Raw genomic sequence first — 26,459 nt, 5'->3', positions numbered from 1 at the left:
TTAAAATAATTTTATTTTATACTTTGATTTAATTTCAAATAATCGATTTTGGGTGAAGGTGCCTCCTGCGTCGATTATTTCAAATGAATTTAAATGGACGAAATCCGTCGTCGCCAACTTAAAAGCACCAGGGTTCGATTCTCGGGGTCGGGGGATCACACGGCTGCCGCGTGGTCATCTGAGTGATTCTCGCCCGCGAGCGCGACACCCAGCGGTGATTGAACCGAGAACTACTTATCGGTCTAACAATAAGATATACTTCAATCGCACTCTTATCCTTGTCTAGAGGAAGCATTTTCCCTTTCATAATCCTTTGTGTTTTGCTCGTCCGTGCCGGCTCACTGTTCGACCGCTTGCGTTTGTTTTGTTGCCATCCAGCCATCGACAAAACGAAACTTACCTCCGTTAACATTTTTAGCCAAGCGCCATTTCCTCGTCTGGTCCTTCAGTCTCATTTACACGGAGAAAAAAACCTCGTGCGTGGGACCCGAAGTTTAGGTCATATGGATCTCTGAAGTTTTCGGATTCAGCATTTGAACATTTTAGGTCTAGCTGTCGAGGTTCGGATCACGTATCTGAAACTTCAGTTCTTACATCTGAAGTACTTCGGTTATCACATCCGAAAAACTTCGGTTCTCACATCCGAAAAACTTCGGTTCTCACATCCGAAAAACTTCGGTTCTCACATCCGAAAAACTTCGGTTTTCACATCTGAAGTACTTCAGATGTAAGAACTGAAGTTTCAGATGTGTGATCCAAACCTCAGCAGCTGGACCTAAAGTGTTCAGATGCTCAATCCGAAAACTTCAGAGATCCATATGACCTAAACTTCGGGTCCCACGCACGAAGTTTTTTTCTCCGTGTAGATGTACATCATTATTAACTTAGGGTTAATCCTCAGCTTCCATGCTGTGCTCTCTCGGTTCGATCGATAGATTTCAAATGATTGACAAAAGGTGGATTTTTTGGGGGAAAATCAAGATTTCAGCTTGCAGATCAATCGTTCAGGAATGTTTCGAAGGAAATTTGGCAAATCTCAAATGTTCATACGAAGTTCTTCCTTAGCATGGTAGCATTGCAATATTTTAGTCTTCACGTGTAACATGAAAATATTTAAGATTAACTTGTCAGAAAGGATTCAGCACTCTCGGCGTCTCTATTTATTGTTGTCCAAAAGTTCGGATACGTTTGTTTATCGTCTCGTTTTTCTTCCCCGGGATTTATTTAATAACATTGACTATAATCTTTGGACACGAGCCAGCCACGCGTCATTCGTCGTGTATCAATATTTATTTTTCGGCCATGCTCGCACCTTCAGCCGTTCCTTCAGACAAACAAGTATTATACCTAATCATTAGAATCCAATAAAGCCCTGGCTCGAAAAAATATTTTTAAAATCATTAATTTCTCATAAAAATGTATCATGTGTACATTTTTGTCTATACTTTTTATTTATTTACGCCTGATCAAAAGCAAATAAAGTCATTCATGAACATTTTAAACTCCTCATCTCGTACAATTCTAAGCTGATCAACTTAGTTCCATGTCTTAATCCTTAGTAAATCGAAAGGTAAGGGTGAATATTTTAATTTCAGCGTCAATTGTGGGTAGAAACAAAGTGGCGTAACGCTTTCCTCGAGCTCCCCGCCTCCTCTGCAGGCTGATTGTTGAAATTGATAGACAAAGCGCTACAGACATAGAGGACATAAGGAGTATGGAGCAATCCTATTGTTTGAAATGGTGGTTCTTATAGACTAAGGGAGAAGTGATGGATTAACTAAAAGGTCTCTCATGGGATCCCTGGTATAAACACTTTATCGCCTGGCTGTTGCTTTTTCGCCATCGATTATAAAAGGCTATAAGAAATTGTGTAGAAATTCGAGTGCTCTGGAAATCATTAAGTTTGATACGGAACCACCTTAATGTTTACAAAACACATGTTATATTTCCCTTTGGTACATATTTTTTTTCATCAATTAAAACGAGAATAATCCGTACAGGATGTGCAAACATTTCAAAATCATGAGTTGAATAACGCTGACTCCGCCAGATTAAATATTAGAGCCTAACACAAAGCGGAGCGGCGACGCACTGGCGCCTACAAACCTAACAGGGATACTTCACGCATTGCGCAACGCGTGAAGTATCCCTGTTAGGTTTGTAGGCGCCAATGCGCGTTTCGCGCTGGCTGCCCGCCTGCCGCACCGCAGTGTGCCACGGCGCTTGAAGCAACTATTTCACACCAGAGGTATTGCACAGTATCATACGAAACTGAAGGCGCTCTAATATATTGAGAATGGCAGGCATCCATCAAAAGCTCGGAGCTTTCCTCGCGAAATAAATCAAGACACTACGGCCCAAAAAGAGAACAGTGGTCCAAAAACTCACTAAGTCCTAGCATCTGTAATTAGTGACGTTTAGCATACACTTTATTGCCTGTCTGTGAGTTGCTTAATCGCCATCGGCTATAAAAGGCTATAAGAAATTGTGTAGCCGGCTATAGAAGCTATCGAGATCTTACAGCCGGCCGTAGGTCTATGGTATTTTGGAACAAAGATTCTACTGCCAATTTTTACCAAGGTTCTCGTTAGTTAGTCTATTACCTACCTCCTTTGTCCATTGCAACCACTCGCTTCCACCGATAGGATCTCTCGATATCCTTTTTGCCTTCTTCGTCTATCGCTTTGCCTACAAATTTCAACGATCAACCCGCATGAAATTTAACAAGAAACAAATAGGTCTCCTTAATACCTTTGAGTGATTTCAATCAACTATCAAGGATTTGAAGGCTCTTAGTTATCGAAACAGCGTTTTAGCGGCTACGTACGAGTGACCAGTTGACCACTTATACAAACAAGAGCGCCTTCAACTTTTTGGTTATGCCACATAAACGTTCCTCAAGCACGAATAGTTGCGTCCAGGCGCTAAACTAAAGATGGCTTTAGAATTGAACAAACAGGAGCCAAATATTGTATTGGGAAAAAATGAGATAGAAGCAGTTTTGAGCTGAGCTAGCCACGGATCTTCTTCTGTGAAAAATTCGGAACAAAGAAAAGAGATAATGAATGTTAATAATTGGCTTTGTCTATGACATTGAGTATCCTGAAGGAGTAAAACATGAAAATTATTTTTCTCTATTCGATCTTGATTACTTTCTTTTAAGCTTTGTCCATTTTAGACATGAGCGCCGATGGAGTTTCCATGTACGGACACTGGATTTGATAACCTAATACCTCTATTATATTCGCTGCAATGATTGAAAAAAAAAAAATCGTGAGACATTATTTCGACGTACAGCGTCGTTTTTCGCCAGTCAGGTTTTTGAGTTGAAGGTACGTTGTTTTGTGATCGCCAAGTTTGAGTTAAAAAAACGATGGCAAAACAACGTCTCTTTAACTATCCACGCGAATTTAATTAAAGGAAAAAAATAGTCCACAAGAAACGACGACTTAAGTCGAAATAATATCTCAAGAAAATTTTTTTTCATTAATATTTGATATCCAAACAGGGCCGGATTCACCTACTTGCCGCCCGTGGGCCGCCTGTATTTTGCCGCCCCCTTCTCATTCGTTTTGAAACATCAATAAAAACCACCGAGTGAACGTGCAGCGGGGAGGGGTGCATAAGACGCGTTTACTCGTGTTGGACACACTTTTTGCGAAGCCCTGTCAACATTACCAGTAAAAGTTCACGGAACTTTGCGCGTAAGTTAAGTTCCGTGAACGTGTCTCTGTGTGAACAAGGCCTTCCATTTATAAGAAATGAACGCAAAGATTATGAAAGAACCAACTGACCGCACTGTGTTTGACGCAATGCGTGAAGTATTCATGCAGTCTTGTGGGCGCTATGCGCTTCACGCCACGCCGACCGCTGCTGACCGGACTGTGTTTGACGCAATGCGTGAAGTATTCATGAAGTCTTGTAGGCGCTACGCGTTTCATGCCGACCGCCGCGCCGCTCCGTTCCAGGTTAAATTGCGTGTTTGGTTTCTTTCTTAACTCGGCTACTTAAAGGTGTTGTCTCTTGTATCGCCGAAAGATGACAAAATTAGAAATTACTATACTTTTACCCTCAGTAAATGAGAGATTATGTCGCCTTTTCTCGTTTGTAATTTATTTTCTGAATCAGATTTTTTTCTCTCTTTTATTGACACCAACATTAAAATATTGCAAAATTTTCCGCCCCCTAAATTTGCCGCCATGGGCTGCGGCTTCCTTGTAGCCCATGTGGCCATCCCCTTAATCCGGCCCTGGATAATCCAAATCCTCTTTTTTGGGGGGGAATTTATCGCGGGTCTTGAGTGTAAAAGCTGCGCAACTGTGTCAAGATATTCCTCTCCCTGATTGTGTTTGTGCTCGTCTCCGTAACTCGTCATTATTGCTATTATTTTCGGTTCGAGTCGTTCGAGCTTCGGGGTAACAAGATGTTAATTTACGCGGTGTCACGTTGAATCACTTACGCGTAATGAATGTGTGCGCGACTGCTACTACGCATCTGGATCACGCAGTATCGTGTTTTCTTTCTTTACCAAAACCGAGGAATTACCCACGACCTTCGTAGAAATCCCTGGCCTCAATAGATTTTGAACTTACTCAACCAATTTTAAGTTGACGTATTGGAAGCCTGCACAGCTCGATAGACGTGAAATTCGTCGTCCCGACTCGTTTGGGTTTTCTCGAGTCTCTCTCGGGGCAAACCTGACTACCGGCCATTGAGAAAAATTTCCCGCAGAGGCAAAAGGTCCAGTTACACGCATTCAGAATGCGACCAATGAGAGGCCCAATTTGATGGCTCAATTTGATCGTGTGACTGGACCTAAAAAATTGAAAAAGCGTGATTGCGCGCCAACATTGGAAACAAGTCTAATGGATTTCGAGTAGTTTTCGAGAGCTTGAGATCGTATTGTTCTTAATAAAATGAGGAAATATCTCTAAAAAAAGACTCATGCTGGATCTTCAAGCAAAGAAAATAAGGTGAGCGATACAACGAGAGAAAGTAATTAGTTAGGTTCAAAAAAAAAAAGGAGTTTGTTTGAATAGACGAACGATAGCTAAACTAAGAAGCCGGCAGACGGCTTCACGGTCTTTTTTTAGATTTTTCTCCAGTTTCTTGACTTGGAAAAAAATAATCAATCGAAAACTATGCGGAAAAGAGACAGGGAAAAAGGAACAGGGAAAATTGACTGATCGTGTCGCGAAAGAAAAAATAAATAAGAAATATCACTATTTTGTTACTTTTGCACGTGGCAGCTGATTCTGCATAGACCTGTCTACTCCAAACCAGCTTATTATACATATATTCATCACCAAAAGGGGAAATTCGACTTTTCGGGGAAAAAGGTAAGATATCTAACAATTATCAGGATGTTTCTGCCGGCAAAATGAAGAGGTAATTAAAAACCATATTTTTTCCTGCTCTGCGTCTCTAATTCTGCTCAATTTGATCGTAATTTCATGGAGAAATATTCATTTTTCGAATGTTTCTGATTTGGGTTTATTCGGATGTATAGATGGTCGTATATAGCGTTCCAAACTCACTTTTGAGTTTAAGACCTGGCCTATTATTATCAATTTTACGGGCCGAAATTGATTATTGTCTAAATATCACAGTGCAATTTTTTGAACAATCGATTTTTCAAAAAATGCGGTTTTTTCCAGCACAAAAAAGCTGCAAAAATCCCCTCTTCGTGGAATCTTGATTTTCCGATGGTTTTGAAGATTTTTGGGGAAAATCGACAAGACCCAACAAAACGGGGGTCGTTTTCGGACTCAGCCCTAAAAATCTACCCAGGAACAATTAAAAGTGCGAGGAGGCAAAAGAAAAAAAAATTTTTTTGTTGACCAATGTAATTCTCGCTCCGCCACACAGTGGATCGAGTCAATAGAAGAGTCAATAGAGAGGAAGAGGTCGAACAAAAGTTGAAAGCTTTAAACGCTTATAACTCCGTTTATACAAAACTTGGAGGTCCTGAAAGTGGTTTCATTGGTTTCCTCGTAGAATTGTCACCTACAAGCACCCCTTGAAATTGAAAATGTGACGAAATAAACATAAAAACTTGCAGTTTTAGTCAAAAATTTCAAGTCCGACCTCTCTAATTGACTCGATCCGCTTTGCGCCACTGCCCCTACACGGCCCCTCGGCATTGACGATGACACACTTTTCATTTCGCAGAAAAGCGAATAAGATGCGCCTGCGTAAACAAACGTAACTCGAAAAAACAAGAAAAAATCATATTTAATAATACTACAGGCGTAAACACGGCGGAATCCTGACTTATACTACCGTCCTAAGAGGGAACGCCGTATGAACATTCGAGAGTTGCCAAATTCCCCTTGATAAGACATGTATTTTTGACGATATTTATGCACATTTTTATTTTAAATTTTCAGATATTTTAAATTAAATTTCGTACAAAATAGTCTGTAAATTTCGGGGGAAAATATTCACAATTTCCCGGTAAATTCGGTTTTTATCGAAGGAAACTTGGCAACGTCTGAAGGCTCATACGGCGTTCTTCCTAAGCATGTCAGTATAGCCGGCCACTAGAATGCGAATCACGCGGTGAGGCAGAATGCACGGTGCACACAGGACAGGACCCGCATCCACGCACCAGGAGCATGCACCATGTAGACGCGGAAGTTGTCCAGGTGTGTCGTACGTGCCGGTGTGTGAGTGAAGGAGGAGGGAATCTCGGAGGGAGTGAGAAAGTAGGCGTGACTCCCTGTCCTGTCGTCTCCCTGAATTATTTTGATGCCAATTACGTCTGTTTTTTTCTTCATCCTCCGCGCTCGAGTTATGTAATTCCGTAGAACATGCTTTTGATACAATATAAATGGTATTAGCAATGTAATTACTCACGGGAATACCCTCGAATTACAAGGAGTCAAAGAAAAATCCTATGATTCGGACGCGTTTGCTGGAAACCCCTTCAGCCTTCAGCAAAACGCTTGACAATTGTTGTAAAATCGCGGCTAGGGAGCACTGCCGCGCTAAGGAAAAACGTCGTATGAACATTCGAGAGTTGCCAAATTTCCCCGGATAAAACATGTATTTTTGACAACACTGAAAAAAAATTCTCGGCGTTTTTACCAAGGTCCGTCGGTACCTTTACTATCTCACTTTTTTTTACCAATTATTGGTAATTTTACCAAGACAGACTGGTAAGCTTACCTAAAAACCGGTATTTTTACTGTTCTTTTTCAGGTAAGAATACCACTCTTATTGGTAATCAATTCCGGTAACTTTGCCATTTTATCTCGGTAATTCTACCACGGTCGATAAAAAATATTGGCGTTTTTACCAAGGTCCTGTAAAATTAACGAGAAAGTTCAATAATTTTACCGAGCTTTCTCGGCTTTCCAATGCCATGAATGGTAATTTTACCGAGAAAAAACTGGGATCAAATAGAACCCGGAATTCTTGGTAATTTTACCCTTTTCTTAGTAAATACACCGAGATTTTTTTTTCGGTGAACATTCTTAAATATTTTTCCTTGAAATTTTCAGATATTTTAGATTACATTGCGCACAAAATTGTCTGAAAATTTTGGAAAATAATATTTACAATTTTCCCAGTAAATTCGGTTTTTATATGGAAAACTTGGCAACGTCTGAAGACTCATACGGCGTTCTTCCTTAGCACGGCAGAGCTATACGAATGCGTCGATTGTTTTGACACTTCCTGGCTTCGAACTAGTTATTAGTCATACGTTGTCACCAAGTTTAGCATATCGGCGTCGACAGTCTTGGATTCACAGAATATTTTAGCTGCTCGGTTTCAGAATAGAACCGCGGTTAAAAGTTAGCGAATGCTAACTAGCTCGTCACTGAAAGGATGCGTGGACGAATTCTTGCGGGAATCTATACATGAGATCAAAGGTTTTTCCCGTTTATGAATCAATCAGAATTTCTCATAAAATCATTTATGGAATTCGAACAATTGAGTCATGACGTCTATCTTGTAAAACCCGCGAGAGCTGAAGCTGAAAAATGAGAAACCCCAAGGAGAAAAAGAGAATCAAGCACCATCACGAAAACCGAAATTCCCGCTATTATCTCATTCCAAAAATACGTCTCAACTTTTTGAGACGACGATGGGCGTGTTTTTCAAAAATGAACTAAAAATAGGATTGAAACTTAAGAAGTGAGTTTCATGCTACTCCTGCAATATGAATTACGTAGAACACGTATGTACAGCGGCATTGAAATGTTCCTAAAAATGCAGTCCAAATTATCTTTTAATTTGGAAGCAGCATTGCCAGTAGCCCGCGAAATTCAACTGACCAGATTATTACATCCATCGCTTGAATCCGCATCACGACTTTGCTAGTGGCAAGGCGTGAATGATCGATTATCGATAATTCCCCTTTGAAGCTGTGGTAAGGAATCGATTACTAAGGTGTTCGTTGCGAATACCCTGTCTATCGATCCTTTGCCATAGTTTTAAATGGTAGATCAATCAATCTATCGCAAAGCACGCAACGCCACTGGACTTGATAGACTGACCCGAGGAGGCTATTTTCGCAAGTCGCGGTAAAATGATTTCCACTCCGTTTAAATGTAGTATAAATAAATCGATTTTGGGTGAGGTAGCCTATTTTCACAGATATCGAGTGTTTTAGTATATAAAATGTATATTTAAATAAACGAAGCCCAGTAATGCAAACTTCTGAGAGTTTTCACTGCCGACGCGAGGTCTAAACGAGGCAGTTTAACTTAAGCTTTCTCGCTAATTGACAGTTTGTATTTTGTCATCTTCGGTCAATAGATTTACTTTTATTTTTTCAGGCTGATTGATTCTGTGTGTTAAAGATAAATCATATTTCATTCGAGAAATTCCAGCGAAAATCAGCTTTTATAAACTTCCGGGTCAGGTAATGAAAAAAAATGGTTATTTACCGATTAATTCCTATATCAACAATCAACATGTTCGGTGCAAATCTTCTCATTCCGTGACCTCCGACCCTGAGCACTTTATTAGGAATTTCAGACTGTTATCACCGTTAGTTTTGAACGGAGAAGTAGATCAGCAGCTTCTGTCTAATCTATTTTAAGGCGACAGGAGCAAATATAAATCTATTAACCGATATAATTTTGAAAGACATCAATGGCCATTAAAAACAAAAATCAGACCATACTTTAGAATAAAACGAATCACGCTATTGCGCCTAGAATTAGGTATCATCTTCAGTTTGCGTTCTACAGTTTCAGTTCAATTTTGCGCCAGCTACCGTGCGGTAGTTACGACAACTACCGCGGTAGTCATGGTAGTTACCGTGACTACCATGGTTGTTGTTGTGACTACCAGGTTAGTTGTGTCCTCTACCGCGGTAGTTATCATAACTACCGTGGTTGTTGTTGTGACTACCAGGTCCGTTGTGTCCTCTACCGCAGTAGCTATCGTAACTATCATGGTTGTTGTTGGGACTACCAGGTCCGTTATGCCCTCTGCCACGGTGGCTATCGTAACCACCCCACGATAGCTGGCGCAAGGGACAGTCGTCGCAATAAGCCGCCGGTTGTGACGACTACACTGGGGAAAAAAACCACATTAGAACTGGAGTCCATAGTCTTAAAAACATCGACAAGAAAAAATACTCTTGATTCAATCGGATTTTTGCTGAAATCAAGAACCAAGCCTCCTAATTTGAGCGGATTTCCTTTTGATTTAAGCTTAAATCTGATTGAATCAAGAGTACTTTTTCTTGTCAATGTTTTCGGGAGTCTGGACTCTAGATCCAATGTGTTTTTTTTTCCAGTGTACCCTATTTTTTCGGTGAAAAAATCCCCATGATTATTGTATAAAATTAGAGATAGTTGATGCTCCGGGTACAATAGAACACGCCTAACTATCGATTTTTAGTACGAAGTTCCAGGCGAAGTATAGAAGGAAAGTTTCGCCACAGTTCATTAGTCCCGCGGGACCTTCGCCCTTCGCACGCACTTTGTCCCGAAAACAAAGAGCAAGGGACAATGGGGCGCAGTTCCCAGGGGCGAGCCGGGCATCTCAGAAAAAGACAAACAAATAAATAAATAAATAATTACGACTGGGAATCTTACTCAAAATTATTGAGTTATCGCCGAGAGGTGCGAGGATGATTCTTTGTTTGCCTTATCGGCCAGTTATCACCGGCTGTCGAAAAGCAAATATCGCTGTGTCCACCGCGATATCGAGGAAACGTCAGAACTGTCGCGTACGCTCACGAAAATTTTGAGAAACATGAACGGTACTTCAAGTTCCAATGTATGTAAATGGCTCGACTTTCCTGCGCAGAATACTTCACAACAATGACGTATTTAAGGTCCGTATCTACACCGGAAGTGAACAAACATCGGGCTACTGAACACATTTTGCTAAATTACAGGTTCCATTTAAAAAAAATTAGGAGAAAACGGGTCCAACACGCCCAGGGCTCAATTCATCTACATTTCAGCTCTTTTTTCTCAAAAATCCATTTTACAAACCCTGTAATAAACACTGAAAAAAAACACATTGGATCTAGAGTCCGGACTCTTAAAAACATCGACAAGAAAAAATACTCTTGATTCAATCAAATTTTAGCTTAAATCAAGAACCAAGCCTCTTAATTTAAGCGGATTTCCTTTTGATTTAAGCAAAAATCTGATTGAATCAAGAGTATTTTTTCTTGTCAATGTTTTCAAGAGTCTGGACTCTAGATCCAATGTGTTTTTTTTCCCCAGTGAATTTAAAAGTATGCGTACGAGAAATATTGCATTCGATTAGTCGAATCGAACTAAAATTTTCGGGTTCGCATTCAGCTTTAATTCAAGTTTTACCAACTATTTTGTTCGTAAGTAAACAGCGAAAATCTACTATAACGCGCAATGTATCCGTTTTTGGCCAAAAATATAGAAGAAATTTTCGTTCTCAATGTGATTATGCTTGTTTACTCCCAAAAGAAGATAGAGAGGAGAAAAGAAAAAAATAGCAGATGTGAAATTTGTGAAAACAATAAGAGAATGAATTTTCCCGGAACGCACTCGACGATAGTTGTATTCAAATGAGAATACGCGAAAAATTTGGATTGAAGAATAAACATAAAAAAAGATATTCGCTTTGTGCGAATGCAGGACGAGACACCTGGCAAAAAAATTTAAAAACTCTTTAGCGACAAATGAAATAATAATCGCTTTGTCATGCGAGGGAAAAAGAGAAGAGGTAGAGAGGATAAGAAGGGTACACGCTTTTAAAAATTGTGCCACACGTAAGATCCGTGGTAAGAGGGTAATACTGAAATAAAAACCGGTTAAAATCAAAAGCTACCATAGAGAATCAACAGGTGTGTGAAATTAAATGGATTCAATTTTAAAATGGAAAAATCCGGGGGAACCGAGTATTACAGGGTAATCAACCCCTCTCAAAAACTTCAACTTTAAGTTTTCATAGCTTTCAAAATTAGAACTGAACTTTCAGTTTTAATGTGAAGCGCTAACTATTTTTTCTCATACTGTTGGCAATATCGAAGTGAAATTCGGAGTGTATTTCACGCCGAGGCGGAACGAATATGCAACCAACTATGGTTTGCTAATTGGTGCTGTACACTAAAAAAATGGATGTTTTCTACTAACTAGTTGATTCTGCTCCCCAATTCGCGATCTATAGTTGATGTGGTGCAGTGGACCAGCTCAAAAGGTGAGCATTACCAAGTGAATAAATTGGGTTAATTCCACTGTTGGTGCAGTTGAGAATTTCCCTGATTTCACTCAGTGTGCATATTTTTTATTAAAAAATGTTCCCTTTCTCAATTAAATCACTGGACTGATTATAAGTCCTGCCCTCTTAGCTCTCTTGTTCTTGTTTTACTGCCACACACATAATAAGCCAGACTCTTTCACATTATTCTAATGTTTATCCTCCTTAATTTTCACCACAGTTGAGAGCAAGAGAGAGACTTTTAATTTTTTCGATGACACGATTACATAAAGCGAGCACACGAAATAATTAATGTGCTGACGTAGATACCGACATTAGAAAACTGCAAGATGGACGTTATTATCATCATACAAATTTATTCTCGGTTTAGTACTGCATTCCTAGACTGCTTTCTTTCACGGATTTAAATTGACACACCTTAAACATAACTAACAAGCCCTCCTCAGCTGTTTAGATGGATGGCGCTAAGTAGGACTCCGGTTTAATCTAGCTCCATTTGGCATATTAAAAGTCGCTATTGAATTAATGGGGCTCTTTTCATACGTGCATATAACGAGATCTTCGAATTGTCTTGGTGGAAATTCTTATATGAGCTGCTATGATCGATGCTGAGCTGTATATTTCTCAGCAAAGGCCGCGACAAATTTCCTGGGAAATTAATTGAGATTGGCTGGATTTTCTAGGTTCTTTAAAGATGGAAAAGGGAGCTCGTGCCCTTCGCTGGTTATACATGCTTCATTTTTATCTAGGAGTTGTATTCATAGGCGTTCCTTACGCAGCTCTTTCTTTTAGAAGGCCCCATATTGTGTTAAAGGGTGCACTGGAAAAAAAAACACATGGGATTTAGAGTCCAGACTCTTGAAAACATTGACAAGAAAAAATACTCTCGATTCAATAGATTTTTGCTTAAATCAAAAAGGAAATCCGCCCAAATTAAGAGGCTTGGTTCTTGATTTAAGCAAACATCCGATTGAATCAAGAGTATTTTTTCTTGTCGATGTTTTTAAGAGTCTGGGCTCTAGATCCAATGCGTTTTTTTTCCTGAGTGGTATACGGACATAAAATCATAAAAATGAAAAGTTTTGCCAGTCTGGAGTGAGATTGAGTAGTATAACTTCGGTAATGGATCCTTGCAAGGAATTTCAATAATTTGCATTTATTAGTAGGTAACACATTTTTTTAACAATTTTGGCGCCCCCTTCCCCCTGTACGCTTTCATGTCGTAGGTCCCCATAGTTCAAAATGTAAAATCAAAGTGGCGTAATGCTCTCCTCCACCCCCCCCCCCCCCCCCCAGCGTTATATGGACCGCGTTACACAGAAAGGAACCAAGCTACATCAGCTATTGTCAAATTTAACAGGGAAATTACATTTTTTACGAGAGAACGTCAGTGGAGATTCCTTTGAAAATTTTAAGGATTTGACTTTGTATTATGGAAAAAATTCACTGAAATTTGCACAAAAATCCGCACAACAGTTTTCATGTAAAAAATTAAATTTTCCAATTAAATTTGGCAATAGCTGATGTGGCTTGGTTCCTTTCTGTTGAACGCGGTCCATATAATGTATGGACGGCCCCAAATATGAACCTCATATGAGGACTTATCTGTAACAATAGCGGATGTGAAAAATTACCTTTTCGAAACACATTCAAAAAACTGTTTTGGCATCGAGAAAATTTTGAGAAAATACTTGAGATGTGATCTTCGAGATCTGTACATTATGCCAGAGCCAAACATATTAAAGTTTTGTGTGAACAAAACAGTTTTCTAAACGTGTTTCGAAAAGGTAATTTTTCACATCCGCTATTGTTACAGATAAGTCCTCATATAGTTATCTCAAAAAAATTGTTGTCCATTAAAATTGATTCCTATAGAAATGTTCATTAGTAAGAGAAGGGGAGCTCGTGAGGGATTTCGGTGCCCAACTCGAGTGCGTGCATTTTGCGCCCCCACGACGGACCGGGGGGGGGGGGGGGGGGGGGGCTTGGTCGAGCACCCTGTCACGGCTCCGGTCACATCGGAGACGGACACAGAAAGCGCGCGATGCCACCGCCCGCGGGACTCGGCTGCGGCGCTTTTACGCGTCAAGCTTCAACACAAGCGCAAGATTGATGCCCGTAATTGAAATTGACGTGGCGGCACTCGACCTCCGCGTCGCGACGCCGCCGACGCGACGCGACGGACGCGGACGTCGCGCTTGTCCCTCGCGGCGAAACTTGTCACCGGCTCCGATGCTCCATCATCGATCCGTGACGATATCATGCCTCCTATTTAGCCAGGATACCGGGTCCGATCCATAATGGTACCTTGTCACCGAGGGAGCTTTCAGGAAGCTTTCCGGATGGATCTGATTCTGATTTTTATTACAATACATTCAAGTTTGGAAGCCGGTTCAGAGCTGATTTTCCGGCCAAGGGCTAAACAGAGTATCTAGTTTTTTTTTTTTTTTTTTTTTTTTTTTTTTTTTTTTTTTTTTTTTTCCATTTTGTGAAACCCTCACCGGAAAAAAACACATTGGATCTAGAATCCAGACTCTTAAAAACATCGACAAGAGAGAATACTCTTGATTCAATCGGATTTTTGCTTAAATCAAGAATCAAGCCTCTTAATTTGAGCGGATTTCCTTTTGATTTAAGCAAAAATCTGATTGAATCGAGAGTATTTCTTCTTGTCAATGTTTTCAAGAGTCTGGACTCCAGATCCAATGTGTTTTTTTTCCAGTGTTGAAAGATCCCGATTTTTCCTGATTTTCTACTGCTACATTTTCATTTCATAATTTTTCCGAATCCTCATCAAATCCTGATTTTTTCCGGAGAAAAATTAAATTTTCTGCCCAAGCGTATGCGAAAGTAGTCTGATCGGACGGGCAACTCTTCTGAAATCCTGATTTACTGAATGCTGTAAGGTTTCCCCGTTTTTTGTTTGTTTTCTACTTTTTTGTTTCGTTTATCAAAACTCCCGATGTAGGCGTAGATAAACTTCTGTAGCTGAGCGCGGTCAATCAATATAGAGGAAGTTGAGTCATTAATTACTACAAACATGCACAGATTTGATAAAGCTTTTTTCCGCGTACATCGCTTAGCGCCAGAGAGTTCGATCGAGACGAGGAGCTTTGAGGAAAAGTGTCAATTTGAGACTACGACCGACTTCAAGTTTGGGGTAGGCGCGGATGATATTAGAATCCGCGGGGAGTTGCGTAACTCTAATGCGTGTTTATCTCGCGGCCGCTCCGCACTTAACATGAATTATTTAACTGATGGGCAATTATTATACTGCCACTTACCGGGATGGCATGGCGCTGCAATCGGCTAGGGACTCCAAACGACCGCGGTCGGACAGTTTTTAAAATCGAAGAATCGCGCATAACAGAAGGAACAGAGAGAAAAGAAAAAAAATCCTAAGTGAATCGCACTTCAATTCTATCTGGAGCATCGCTTTGTATTGCTGCCGTGCTAAGAAAGAACGTCGTAAAAGCTTTCGGTCGTTGCCAGATTTACGGTAATAAAATCAAATTTTCTAGAAAATTTGTGAAATTTATGATTTTAGTTGAACTTTAATTTAGAATATTTGAAAAAAATTCATAAATCTCCTTGTCAAGAATAAATACTTTATTTTAATTAAATATTCATGATTTTATTCGCAACTTAATCTAGAATATTAGAAAAATTCAAGAAAAATATTCGTAAATCTCCTCATCAAGAAAAATTACTTATCGGGAAGAATTTGAAATATTTTTGAATGTTCATCTCCGAATGTTTCAGATTATTTGGTAAAGCCCGTTCCGCATTACTTTTCCACTTTTGTTGCAAGTAATTTCCTATTTCGCGCACACAGCACAAGACGCAAAGTAATCTAAATATTCTGAAAACTTCTAGAAAAATATTAATGACTCTCCTCAAAATAATGATCTTATTGGGGGGTGATTGGGAAAACTTTTACACATTTATTTTCCAATATTTAAGATAATTTTGTGCGCCATTTAATTGAAGTGTCTGAAAATATTGAAAAAATATTGACGTACTCAAAAATAAATATTTTATCGGGGGTGAATTTGGGAACCTTTTGCATACTTATTCTCGAATTCTTCAACATACCACAATCGCAATTTAAACGAAAATATCTGAAATCTGAGGAAAATATGCAAGATTCTCCCTAAAAATAATTACTTCATCGGGAGAAATTTGGCAACGTCCGAGTGTTTATTATGCGTTTTTCCTAGGCACGGTAGATTGGCACGAGTGTTTTTTTGATCCAATTCTTGCGGCGAGAAATGCTTCAAACTGGACAATGAAACAGATCCCCCGATGTTGAACGATGTGTTTGGCTTTGGAACGTGGGACCTTGTTTTCGATTATTCCATTCGTTGAGCATGCTCCGTGTGTGTTGCGAATTACCTCACCGGACACTCGAGATAAAATCGCTCTTCAATCTTGACTTACGACATTTTATTCAAAGGTCCATCAGAATGTTTCTGATTTTCTCGAGCAGGGGACTTGGACTAAAACGACAAAGTTACAGTTTCTAGCTAAAGATAGTCCATTTGAATTTTATGAGAGTTTGTATTCTTGTTGAAAAACATCAAACAGGTAAATATTTGTTAAAATCAAATGAACTTTATAATTAGGGCAACAAATTTCGTTTAGACAGGGGAGCATATTTATTGAAACCAAAGAAGTCTCTCTTGACCTTCTTTTTAAAGTGAAGTTGATAAATGATTTTGTTGAAAACAAAAGCGAACAGGAATATGTTCCTTAAAATCAAATAAAATTTATAATTAGTCTCACAAATTTTCTATAAACCAAGGAGAATATTTATTTGAACCAAAGAAATTTCTCAAAGTCAGGTTAATAAATGTTCTTGTTGAAAAAAGATCGACCGGGAAAATATTTCTTAAAATCAAATAAAATTGATAATAATAATTAGTCCAACAAATTTTCTTTAAACTGGGGAGAATATTTATTTACACCAAAGAAATCTCTCTTTACCTTCTTTTTAAAGTAAAGTTATTAAAAGTACAGACCAATGCTACTTAGTCCGCAATCTCTTTCAGTGTTTGCATCAACAAAGTTTTAATTATAAGTTTTTTCAGAGGAAGATGAAACACCATAGAAAATTTAGGAAGCAGGAATGAGGCTAGCAAAACTACTTGAGAAGAGGAAGAAGGAATTGACGCTTTTGACTTGCAAAATTGAGTGATTTTTACGATGAACTCAAAGCAGGGCCCGATTTAACAATTTTTTGACACCAAACAAGACGTACAAATGTTATTTTCCGGTTAGCTCTTGCGGCCGAAAGATCGGCTGTCACCTCAAAAGCTCCAGCGGGTATGTATAAAATTGTACCTCATAAATAAATTATGCAAATATACCTGCAAGATCTGAGCTATTTATAGCCATCTTTTTGTTGTTTTTTTCGTATCCCTGACCATCCTCACTTTCCTCTCTCTTCGAGTATACGTACCGATGACCGGTTGCGAGCAGTGAGCACACACTCATGGTCAGATGCAAATTCGAGCCTTCTTCGAGAAGCTCAATCATTTTAACTGTCGAGTTATTAATATGGGCTTAAATGAACCTTAAAAATTCGATGCAAATGTACTGAAATTTTACAAAAGATCCGTTACTTAATTAACTGGTTCGACAATTTGAAAGATATGTTGTTAGATTATTTTTAAAAGAAAGGCAGAAACGCTGTATAATCTAAAATTGAGCAGCACAAGCCATTAGTTAACGCCAAGGTAAAATACATTCAATTTTGAGCCGCGCTCTAGTAACATTGGCTATTTATAAATCTATTGCAAAAGAGGAAAATATTTATTTTTTTCTTCTTCTTGGAAAGAATAGAGAATGAGTAAGGGATAGTAGAAGTTTTGGAGGCGCACTGAAAGAAAAAAGGAGGAAAAATTAAGGAAAAAGAGCGTAACAGAAGGGTGCAAAAATTCGAGAAAGGAACTTCTTTTCAACTTCAATATGACTGACAATGAGAATAATTCAGTGGAAATCAAAAGGGAGGAAGAGAAAGTAGGGAGATATTGAACTGATAGGGCGATGCAGAGGGGGAATAAAAACAAAAGAACAAACTAGGCTTTGAGATTAGTAGAGCGCATGAAGTTGAACATTTTTTTGAGGGTGTGCATTTAAGAGTAGGTCTCTGAGTGAAGGGAGGGGCGATGGAGGACAATTTTTTCTACCTAAATGAAAAAATAAAGCAACATGGGCGTGATGATGTAATCCAAAAAAAGAGTGAATCGATTAAACTCAAAGAAAAACGAATGAATTATTATTTTTAGTGGCAAAAGTAACGGTTGGACGTTATTTTCTGATTAGTTCTTGATTTATCCCTGACCATCCTCACTCACCAGTCCTCATGATGACAGTCACAAATGAACCAAACATAGCATCAAGATCGAACCGAAAAGAGAGGACTTGAAGTTTCATTTCTTCATTAGATCCATAGAAATGAAGTTCAAAGTCTTTTTACACACCAAAATATATTTCCTCAACTTTGAAATTGAATCAAAGAGAACGAAAACACACCAACTCGGAAAAATGAAAATAATTAAGACACACATAAAACTGCACAGTAGGTGAAGATGTCAGTTTAAGAAAAAGAGTTCTACTACCGAAAGACAAGTACTCATGGACACTTTAAAGGTCCAAGTTGGAATAGATGCACTAACTTAAATGACCTTTATGTAAATTAACTGTCTTTAATGGAAGTCGAGCATTTTCGAGTTACCGAGTTGGTGTTTTTTCGTTCTCGCTGATTCAATTTTGATAGAAAAGAAATTTATTGATAATTGAGCTCAAAACTACCCCTAAAACTTTTTACATCCAAAATGTAACGAATCTCCTTCCTGTTAGATCCAATCAAGGCCAAGGAAACATTTTTTAAAAAAAAAAAAACCAGTTCTCCCTCACGGTCAGATACATGTAGGACCCTCCTTTGCAAAGATTTAATTAGTCGAATTGAGACCTAAGAGAGAAACCGAACACGGAATTCGGCCTGGAACGGCGCGGCGCAGAGAGCAATGATGACGAGAACTTGAGATGAAAAGGAGAAGCCCTCCGCGCGGCGCGGCAGTCGGCATGTAACACATAGTAGCGCCTACAAGACTGCGTGAATACTTCACGCATTGCGTCAAAGACAGTACGATCGCTGCGGGTCAGCAGCGGGCGGCGTGAAGCGCATAGCGCCTACAAGACTGCATGAATACTTCACGCATTGCGTCAAACACAGTGCGTGCAGCAGCGGTCGGCGTGAACCGCATAGCGCATACTAGACTGGAGGAACACTTTACGCATTCCGCAGAACACAGTGCGGTCAGGGCGGCGCGACGGCGGAAGTTAAAATTATTAAGCCACATTTATGTTTGTTCTTCCATAATTTTTTCGTTCATTTCATATGAATGGAAGGCCTTGTCCACACAGAGATAGGTTTACGGAACTTAACTTTAGCGCCAAGTTCCGTGAACTTTTGCTAGTAGTGTTGACGGGGCTTTCGCAAAAAATGTGTCCAACACGAGTAAACGCGTCTTATGCATCCCTCCCCCTCCGGCACGTTCACGTGGGGGTTTAAATTAATGTTTCAAAACGAATGAGAACGGGGTGGCAAAATACAGGCGGCCCATGGGCGGCAAGTAAGTAAATCCGGCCCTGAATTGGGGAACATGAAATGCAGTTTAGGTTTATTTGGATTAAGTCCATCGGATTTATTCTCTAAAGCTCTCTAACATCTTTCATTGAGCGCCACCAGGTAAAAGATTGTAAGCGGTTTTACCCTTTCTTGTAAAGCGGGTAGAGATTGGTGACACCTAGTTATTGATAGAAATTGTTGCTGTATCATCATTTGTCAAACTTTTTTGATAAACGGACGGTATGTCTATATGGACCGTAAATTTTTTTTGCAGTTAAAACGTGATACATTCGATGCAGTTAAAAATGTGTGCTTTTCCCTCACTTTCTGGCGGCAAAATAAATTAACAACGTTCCCCGGTTGGCTCTCCGTGTATCCCTGACCATCCTCACTCATCGGGCGCGCAGATCGGAGAGCAATTCGATGATAATGAATGGGCCGACCCCAGGCCCGAGTCGAAAGTTCTCACCCACTCACGGTCAGATGCAAATGGAGACCTCCTTCGCGAGATCACATCGCGGACCGAAATAAACCCGATAACTCCGGTACAAACAAACTGGAATCCGACAAAAGGTCCTCAAATTAACTGGTCCGCTGAATAAATTTGGCGGGAGCTCGGTGAAATAACCACTAACCACAAAGCAAAACATGGCTCAGTCGGAGTAAGGACGTGACGTCATTACAGGATGAGCCGTGTTGTACGTTTAAATCCATGCTTTCCAGAGCTCACGTTGTTTTCGAGTTACGTCCTTTCGACGTTCGATTAGGCGCTCGACGCGCGCGCCGCGCGTGACCGAGAGCGCTGACTTCCGCCTGAGAAACGTAAACATTCTGTCCACCCGCGGCCGCGATCTGCGAATCTTCTGTTGGGTCTCCTGAATATTTTTTTCTCGAGCGTGTTCATCCGAGTCCGAGTTGGTCCTTTCTGTGCTGCCGAGGTAAGGAAAAACGCCGTATGAACCTTCAGGCGTTGCCAAATTTCCTTTGATAAAACCTGAATTTCCTGGTAAACTTAGGGATATTTTCCTTCCAATTTTTCAGATAATTTTGTTCGCAATTTTACCTGAAGTCTCTGAAAATTTCAAGGAAAAATGTGAATATTTTTCCTTAAAAATGAACATTTTATTGAAGGAAATTTGGCATCTCTGGAATGTTCATACGGCGTTCTTCCTTAGCACGGCAGTGTGCGCCTCCTAGAATTATAAATTAAGGAGCCTTTGGTCCACCTGTGTATCTCTTTCGGTCGCTCTTTGCTGCGCAGTATTGATGTGCTAAAGAAGCAGTGGCGTGGCGTGCTTTGCGATGTATCGATTGATCTGCCATTTAAACCTATGGAAAAGGATCGATAGTTGTTAAGGTGTTCGCAACGAACACCTTAACAATCGATTCTTTACAATAGCTTTAAATCGAGTGATATCGATGATCGATCGCTCTCGTCTCGCCACTGTAAAGGAGAGCAGCCTAAAGTTGTCTAAATTCCCTTAATTAGTTCCCTAAAATTCCCGATTTTGCTAGAAAACTTGTGGAAACTTTTCTTCCAATTTTGCAAAGAATTTCATTTGCAATTTTACCTGAGGTATCTGTAAATTTGAAGAAAACTTATCTACAACTCTTCAAAAAAATAAATGTTTCATCGGAGGAAATTTGGCAACGTTCGAATTCCCGTACGGCGATCTCCCTTAGCACAGCGGAATAAGTCGGAGGGAAGGTAGAAAATTTACATTCACTCCCAAACAATATTATACAGCGAAAACACGATCTGCGAGTTCAAATGTCAACAAACACGTTTTGGAGTTGCAGTTCATTCGTTACTTGTCGATGGGGGAGTCACGAGAATTTAGAGGTTTTTTTAAATTGATTTTTATTTTATTCTTCATTGATCCAACTCCTAAGCTAAAAAAAAAAATTCTTAACATTAAGGCAGTGATGGATGGAATTGCCCACAAAAGACTGAGAGAGAATCCACCTTTACATCCATTCAAACTCTTAATGCACAAATCGCGAGAAAAACATTAGCAGAATTGTCATTTTGTTGGGGGACTTTCAGGCTGAAGCCATGGTAAGCCTGCCAAGGTTTTTGCTTGTAATTTGTTGTGGCAAGAAGAGTTTGGCTGGATAGGAGTTGGACTCTCGGCTAGAGTGGGTGATCTCCTCAGTTACTTTCTCGGCTTTGAGAGCTTCGTTTGAGCTTGAAAGTTCGTTTCTTAGAAAACAGTGGCACCATCGTGTTTCTCGCTAATTTTTTTAGGTACTTAGACCGCAAATCCCCGACGCATGCAAGCGCTTAATTGCTAGAAACACTTCTGGACGCATTCGCCCACCCTTGCGAAAATACAACGAAGTTGTGCAACTGTTAACATTCGAACTACGCAGCCACTGAATCACTCTATGAACTCTCCGATGTTCATTTTGAGGTTCCGACTGCGGAATATCGATTAGTCTTGTGACATCACTACTGAAAGATTGCGTTCTTGATGGGAGCTGAAAGCACAGGGGCGCGCTTTGCAGCATAATCTAAAGCGACAAGTTGGTCGCCCCCGAAAGAGACAGCGTTTTCTCTCAGCAATTAAGCCAACTCCGAAATAATTTATGTTTGTTTCGCTCGTTACTAAAAGTTGGTTCATCTCTCCAGTTTCCCGTCTAGTTCGTTTGGTTCTCAATCGATTCCTCATGTACATTGTATCACATATCGGTTCCGAGTTGAAAGTAAGCCCTGGTAAAAATTGGCAGTAGAATCTGTGTTCCAAATTATTATAGACCTACGGCCGGCTGTAAGATTTCCAATAGCTTCTATAGCCGGCTACACAATTTCTTATAGCCTTTTATAGCCGATGGCGATTAAGCAACTCACAGCCAGGCGATAAAGTGTATGCTGAACGTCACTGATTACGGATGCTAGGACTTGGTGAGTTTTTGGACCACTGCTCTCTTTTTGGGCCGTAGTATCTTGATTTATTTTGCGAAGCAAGCTCCATACTTTTGATGGATGCCTGCCATTCTTAATATATTAGAGCGCCTTCAGTTTCGTATGATACTGTGTAATACCACTGGTGTAAAATAGTTGCTTCAAGCGCGGTGGCTCACTGCGGTGCGGCAGGCGGGTAGCCAGCGCGAAACACGCATTGGCGCCTACAAACCTAACAGGGATACTTCACGCGTTGCACAATGCGTGGAGTATCCCTGTTAGGTTTGTAGGCGCCAGTGCGTCGCCCCTCCGCTTTGTGTTAGGCTCTAATATTTAATCCGGCGGAGTCAGCGTTATTCAACTCATGATTTTGAAATGTTTGCACATCCTGTATGGATTATTCTCGTTTTGATTGATGAAAAAACATATGTATTAAAGGAAAATATAACGTGTGTTTTGTAAATATCAAGGTGGTTCCGTATCAAACTTAATGATTTCCAGAGCACACGAATTTCTTCACAATTTCTTATAGCCTTTTATAATCGATGGCGAAAAAGCAACAGCCAGGCGATAAAGTGTAAAGCCCGGCGACAGGAACTGTAGCCCGGCTGTTTAATTTTTTATCGCTTCGTGTAGCCCGGCCGTATGATTTTTTCCACTTTCTACAGCCAGCTATATGATTTTCTGTAGCTTTCTTTAGCCGGCTATAAGAATTCCTATGGTATTTTGAAACGCAGCTTTTATCGCCAATTTTTACCAGGGAGACGCCTAACTGTGTGCAAAAAATACAACACTGAAATACTGAACCGAATCATTTGAATCTTGTAAAAATGAATAAGTGTGCTTTTCGAATAGACAACTATTCTAGCTCTCAGGTGCGTTTGTTGCCTATGTAGCAAATCTGAAGGCGAATATCAGATGGAAGATTCATATCAATAGATTAACAACATATATACTTAATCGGTTCAATCGAGGCTTAAATGGAGCGTGGAAATTAGTGTTTTTTTCTTCTTTTTTTTTCCTCTTAAATATTAGCGTATGCAGCTAAATTGAAGGCGAGATCCATGTGAACTATACCTACCAACGGAGACAGAATCACGTTCATTGTTCCAGTAAAAGCATGCAACGCGCTGATACTATAGGGTGCCACCAGCAATGCAACCCTAGCGCCCGGCATTGTCAGTTAGAAATGGATTCTCAATTGTCCATACCCTCTCTATACAAAGATATTCTATCTAACAAGTGCTTGACGCGAGGACAAGAGACAAAAGCAGAGAAATCATCTGGCTTTATACATGGATAATCCCTTCCTTGGTTGAAACTAGATTTCTAGCTTTCGCATCATCGTAAACTTTGACGCAGAATTAAAAGTTCACCAAAAGCCTGCCTCGCCTCATACCTGGAATGAAGGCAGCCGGGAGGCGTGAATGATCGATTATCGATTCCCCGTTTGAGGCTATCGTAAAAAATCGATTATCAAGGTGACCATTGCAAACATCCTATTTATCGATCTTTGTTCAAAGGTTTCAATGACAGATCAATCGATATCTCGCAAAGCACGCTACGCCACTGGATGGAGGACACGAAGGATGAGCCTCAGTCGCGACCGAACGACAGTCGATGAGTGGCTATGACAGTGTCGGAGCGACCGTTTACACCCGTAAATCATCCGAGTTTTGACAAGTGAAGAGCAAACAAACAAATAAAAAACCAAACACATAAAGAACTATAACTTAACCCACAACGCACTGCGCAATGCCACAGCCAAGGCGGGCCTCTCTTGTAACCTGGCTCCTGCGGCTGCCCTGGTTTTGCACCGTAAGAATCGGATCGGTTCCCAAATACATAATCATATAAAAATAGAATAATTAGTTATTTATTTATTTATATAGTTAAATTACGACGATCAGCAACGGTTACATAGGTGAATCCTCAGCTTTGGCACAATGCATTCCGGGTATAAGATCGCGATATACTTCAAATTTTAACCAGTAAGTGCCCGTAGGTGAAAAGGACCCATTTTTGCACTTGTTTGCTGTCATTCCACTGTCCCGGAAGGGAAAGACATTTTTAAAAATTGGCAATATTTCATACAAAATATAGACGTTTTTATGCTAAAAGGAACTATGCGCGTAGGGTTTGTTCGCAACATAGTTCCTTTTAACATAAATACGTCCATATAGCCTTAAGAACATTCCTTTTTTCACCTTTTTAAGGCAGAAATACTTTCAGAATTTTTTTTTTTTTTAAATGAAAAAAAAAAAAACAATTCTGTTGAAGTTTCGTCCAAAATAGTTTTAAAATAACCAAACAGTATTAAAAAAATAACCCTTTTGTAATAGAAGAAAAAAAAATCTAGAAATATTTTTGGAGAGGATTTTTAAAATTCTGTGGGCAATATTTAAAAAAAAACTGTTCAAAAATATTTAACTTTTTATCAGGTGGAAAGAATTGCGAAATTACTCTGCGACCTGGCAACGGCGGTCCTGTCAATAATAGTGACGCAGCGACGCAGCCAGTCCGACCTTGACAAGGCCTGGCATTCCCGGGTTTGTTTCTTCTTTTTCGCAAACAGTTTTTAATTTAAGCGTTCCTGAAACTCTAACAAAATGCGGCAGTTGTCGCTTCAAAATTCAGTCACAGGTTCGAGGCAGAAGCCTCGAGAATGACTAAATTTTATTGACGAAAGGTCACGCGGGGCAGGTGGCAGGTTGCAGGTTGATATTTACAGCGCCGTCTATTCCCTCCTAACAAGGCGCTAGTTTCGTTTCAAACTGACGGTTGATCACAGGATCAATTTTTTATCGTCCTCAGGATCTTTAGATGTCATTAGTAAAAGTGAAGAATGGCTCTCCAAGGGAGCATGTACTGTCAATAACCTGACTTGATAAACAAGGAAACTACCATTTGCTGTGCTAAAATTATTATGTAATTTTTTTTTCCACTTATTAATTCTCTGACAATTGGATCGCATTTTGCAAAAAGGAACCACTAGCATTGCAATGTTGCTAAGATTGTGCAACTTCTTTTGTCTTGGAGGAAAAACCCGATTATCCCTTAATAGTTCCTATTTTACTCGCTAAAGACTGTAAATTTAAGACAAAAATTACCATCTAAATTTCATAGTTTTTCACGATTTCCGCAATTTTATTGCGAAGGATGATGTTGCACAACCTCAGCATCATTGCAATGCTAGTGGTTCCTTTTTGCAAAATGCAATCCAATTGACCGGAACATTTACGTCGAGTTTTAAAATTTTCAATGTTAGAGAAGTCACTTCTTATGTACATAACTTCAAAGGAGGTATTTTTTATTCAATTTTAAATTTCTCAGAGTCATCTGCTAAGATTTTAAATGCAGAGGGTAATTCGTGAACTGGTAACCAGCACTTTTTTTTCGGGCTCGTGCTGATTCCTTGCTTTGGTTTTGGGTATCATATTGATGGTGGCTAAGCATAGCTTTACATAATTCGAGTCAAGAAAACGGTTTAGAAATACTTTATCTCATAAAATAAAAGTAACAGGGATCGTCCAATTTTCATTTTTTACAGATACTTCCTGGCGAGTAAATCCTCTTTAATTTTAAATAAACTCTAATCGCCTTTTCTCATCAGTGTGTGCATCATTGAGTTCTTTCGTGTGAATCACTGAATCAGCAATAAATACTGTACGGAAAAATTCGCATGTTTCCTCGACGAAGAAACATCGGCACAGATGGGGTAAAAAATCACCCTGATAAGACGTTTCAGGCTACCTATATGAAACTTGGGAGAATGTCATTGTAGGTACCTATAGAAAGAAAATCATTCAAAGACACAAGCTGGATCTCTCGTGAGTGTCCCTATATTTCGGGTTCCATTTTCCAAGATTTAACTTAGAGCAACAGCATTGAACCGTGAATTCAGATCCTGAGGTAAACATAATGTATGCTGAAAATTTACTGTTGGGTAAAATGTGCTCATTTTCTTTTAGCTGTGGCAGACTTTCTTCTCACCAAGGTATAAGGTGTTTCCCCAGAGGTTTGACATTTAATTTTCTGCTAAGAATAAACAAAACAGGTAAACAGAAGACCACAAAAAAATATCAAAAAGCGTGCGAATATCAGCCCCTTGCAGTAGTTATAAAAATCAATCGACAATTCGAGGAACTAGGAATGAGTCATTCGCAACAAACGCGACCTGTTATTATTGAGACGTGTGTGGACACTGGATTGGATTTCATTAAAACTTAAAGGTGGACCATGCAT

The 26,459-nt window shown here is 39.7% G+C and overlaps 1 protein-coding gene and 1 long non-coding RNA gene across 4 annotated transcripts in view; one reads left to right on the top strand and one right to left on the bottom strand.

The window, feature by feature from the left end:
* NFAT (NFAT nuclear factor) overlaps positions 1 to 26,459 on the bottom strand; it is a 211,785-nt gene that overhangs the window by 94,809 nt on the left and 90,517 nt on the right. The gene's annotated exons all lie outside the window — the stretch shown is intronic.
* Positions 13,647 to 17,061, top strand: LOC140225091 (uncharacterized). Its single transcript, XR_011900256.1, has 2 exons — positions 13,647 to 16,260; positions 16,764 to 17,061. It is a non-coding gene; the product is annotated as an uncharacterized lncRNA (long non-coding RNA).

Source organism: Bemisia tabaci, chromosome 7 (assembly GCF_918797505.1).
Source record: "Bemisia tabaci chromosome 7, PGI_BMITA_v3".
Classification (NCBI taxonomy): domain Eukaryota; kingdom Metazoa; phylum Arthropoda; class Insecta; order Hemiptera; family Aleyrodidae; genus Bemisia; species Bemisia tabaci.
The sequence above is the reverse complement of the archived record's forward strand: the minus strand, read 5'-3'. Positions and strand labels throughout refer to the sequence as shown.